The sequence below is a fragment of the Echinops telfairi genome, unplaced genomic scaffold (genome assembly GCF_000313985.2).
Source record: "Echinops telfairi isolate 266 unplaced genomic scaffold, ASM31398v2 ScPeMD7_7467;HRSCAF=8505_1, whole genome shotgun sequence".
NCBI lineage: Eukaryota > Metazoa > Chordata > Mammalia > Afrosoricida > Tenrecidae > Echinops > Echinops telfairi.
In genome coordinates, this window is record NW_022111368.1 from 36922318 (window position 1) to 36925605 (window position 3288).

At 46.4% G+C, this 3288-nt stretch overlaps 1 pseudogene; it reads right to left on the reverse strand.

Moving 5' to 3' along the window:
- Positions 1–1678: 1678 nt before the first annotated feature.
- Positions 1679–2786, reverse strand: LOC101659780 (annotated as a pseudogene).
- Between the last annotated feature and the right edge of the window lie 502 nt (positions 2787–3288).

Here is a 3288-nt window from a genome sequence, read left to right on the forward strand (position 1 = left end):
ATTGTAAACAGAGGCAGGAACTATCAAGGCCAAGTACCTTGCTATAGTACAATGACCTAAATTAGACTGATGAGTCAGGAAAAGCAGTAGAGATAGTGATTTCTTTTTTTTCTGTTAAGGATTATAGTCTGAGTTAGAGTGAACAAGTTGAAAATAAAGCAAAGCCCTGTAGGGAGAGTCCGAAGCACATGTGATGACCTTGTGATGTACTCCAAGAACAGAAAGAAGCTGTTAGTTAGTGCGCCAGGAACATGAAGGTTCCCGGGTGTGTGACGTGCAAATGACCCTGGAAAGGAACACCAGACAATAAGGCAAATGATCCCATTTTATCCTTTCATCTCAGATACTGTTTAGAAACAATTCCAAGCAGGGTTGTGGCCATGCAATTATAAAACAATATGGCTTGTGGCTCTCATCAATGAGGACTCAAGCAGGTTGTAAAATTTTCTTCCTTTTTTTTTTTAAAGTATACGACCACAGTCATATACTTTTTTTTAAGTATATTACCCAGAAGGAGAAGGGCAGAAAATAATTTTCAATGATAGAGATTCAGAAACATAGTTTTCATATATAGGTTATTCTCATTTCCTAAGCACCTATAATTCTTAATGTTACTCTCATGGCTTCTACATCATTAAGTGAATCTGAGATCCTACCTGCAAATTCAATCTGCACCAGGCCTACAAACACAGGTTCACACAAATTAATATTTTAATTGAGTTGACAGAGTTCTAACGAAAATGACTCCCACTTAAATTTTAATTATGCACTCAGAACAAAGTCTATTCAAAATGTGACTTAATTTTTTTCTCAAAATAAAGCCCAAAACTAAATGATAAATTCAAAGTCAGGTTATGAGAACAGACTCTAAATCACTGAAGATATTTGATATCCCTGCTAAGCATAAGAAGAAAAAACTACAAAAGATACATTGCTTTCTGAGAATGAAAAATAATCTTCTAGATTGTAATTTGTTCCAGTTCACCACCTATTTACCACATAGTTATTGCCTGTCTTGTCTCATGCAGGTTATTTAAGGGAGGCATGAAAATATGTAATGCTGTGGAATTCCAAGTCTTCCTGAATGGTCAGGATCAGGCCTACCAGGAAGATGAAAGGCAAAAATATGCAGTATGTTACTGTTGCTGCTATTTGGAATCGAGTCAGACCAATTCATTGATACCCCATATCCAATACAAGACATCGCCTGGTCTTGTACTGTTTTTACAACGATTAATGTGCTTAAAAACCCAGAGGGGCAGTTCAACTCTGCCCCACAGGGCACCTATGAGTCCATACCAGCTCAATGGCTGTGAGAGAGAAAGATACAGAAACCACCATAGTGCAGCGTGATAGTTAGGTTTATTGTTCCAACTATGCCTCCGTAAGAACACATGGTTGGAATTTAATCAGGTGGCAGTTTAATTTGGAAGGTGACTAAGATAAATACGTTACAGGACTAGCATCCCATCTCTCTTCCTCCCTGGTGATCGGACCAGTGTGCTGCTGCTTGTTTACTGGCAGGGAGTTGGAAAGGGCGATAGAGTTAGCATACACAGACAACACCGCACACCATGGTCACAAGGGCAGCAAGAGTGGCCTAGAGCCCAGGTGGCACCCTCCATTCAAGAAGTGGGCATGGAGGGAGGTGGGAGCCTGGAGTGTTGAGGGAGCAGCCTCACACCACCTCCAGTTGGTAAGTATACTTAGCGACTAAGAGGGACTCGCTGGCTGCAGCCCCAGCCTGACCGCTACTTTCCTTAGCAGACGAGGCTATTGGCCAGGCTCGCTCGATGTTCTCCTGGGTGGCCTTCAGGCTCTCCTTCTTGCCACTGCAGGCCTTCAGGGCAGATGCCTGCAGGGCTTGCCCGTAGGAGAAGGTTAGGGCCCATGGCCTCAGAAGGTCAGAGCCCATGGCTTCAGCACTTGATGATGGTGTTGAGGTTGATGGACACGCCACCTCCTTCCTCCCTCTGGCCTCCAGACAGGAAGGTGACCCCAGTAACAGCAGGGTCCATTGTGTGGCACAGTGCGGTGACAGCTGACATGGCAATCTCCTCCTGGGAAAATGTCTGGGTGCAGGTATGGCCAGGTATGACCAAGATGCCTTCCAGGTAGACATGGTGGTCACTCAGGACCTTGTAGACAGCTGCCAGCACCTTCTCTGGGTCATACTGGCAGCGCTTCAGGTCATGGTCGCTGTCAGGGGTGGGTGGGGGGATCCCGGGCTCCACAATGGGCACGATGCCGTTCTACTGGCAGAAGCTGGTGTAACAGGCCAGAACGTTGGCATTTTCCATGATGACAAGGGCTGAAGGGGTATGTTTGCCGATGTGCAGCACACAGCGCCACTTGGCAAAGTCAGCACCATCTTTCAGTACAGGGCACAGCTCTCAGACACAGCTCACAGTCCTGGATGATGGTCTCGACGTTTGTTCCTGCCAGGGGCAGCACACCCTAGTGGACCTTGATACCTATGATCCCACCCTTGGATTTGATACCTTGGGGGAAGGGGTGCCCGTTGTCCGCCTTGTGCTGAAGAGTCTCAAGGAAAAGGCTGATGGCCCCATTGCAGAGGTTCCCCAGGTCAGCAGCGGTCAGCAGCAGCTGGCGGTGGAAGCGGCGTTCTCTGCCCTGTTCTTGGTCCCAGTGGACGGCAGCCGCTTGGCAGTGCTTCCGGTGGACGCATCTGCAGCCAGGATGCCATTGCCCAGAGCCACAGTGCGATGGGCAATGTCCCACAGCTCCTTCTGCTCCGGGGTGTGCACTGGAAATGGGTAGGACATGGTGGTGGTGATGGCAAGTTCCTGGCACCAGAGAGCGGCTGCCTGGGTGGCAGGGGGGGCGGAGGTAGTAGGGCAAGTGAGCTGGGAGCCAGCGAGCAAGTGTCCCCAGCACTCTAGTTATGAGCTGCCTTCCAAGAGGAACTCCGCCTATTCAACCTCTATGGGGGGTGGGGGTGGGAGGGTGAGAAGGCGATACGTTTACATTTGTATTGCTTTAATTTTTATCACTTGAAGGCTAAAGTGATCTAAATTTGCAGAAAGTTACTGGTTGTATGTTTTTTACTAAGTTAGGAATCTCTAAATCTCTGATTCTGTGATATTAATGGTTTATAAGAATTACTACCAGCACCAGACCTGACCGCCTCCTTTTGTTAGAATTGGGACCATTTAGTAAGTAAGCTAATAATATTAGCTGGAATGGAAAGTTGAGTCTAAGATAACCGAACTTTAACTCATTAAATTAAATTAGTTTTACTCTCACTTTTTATCTATATTTTATAAA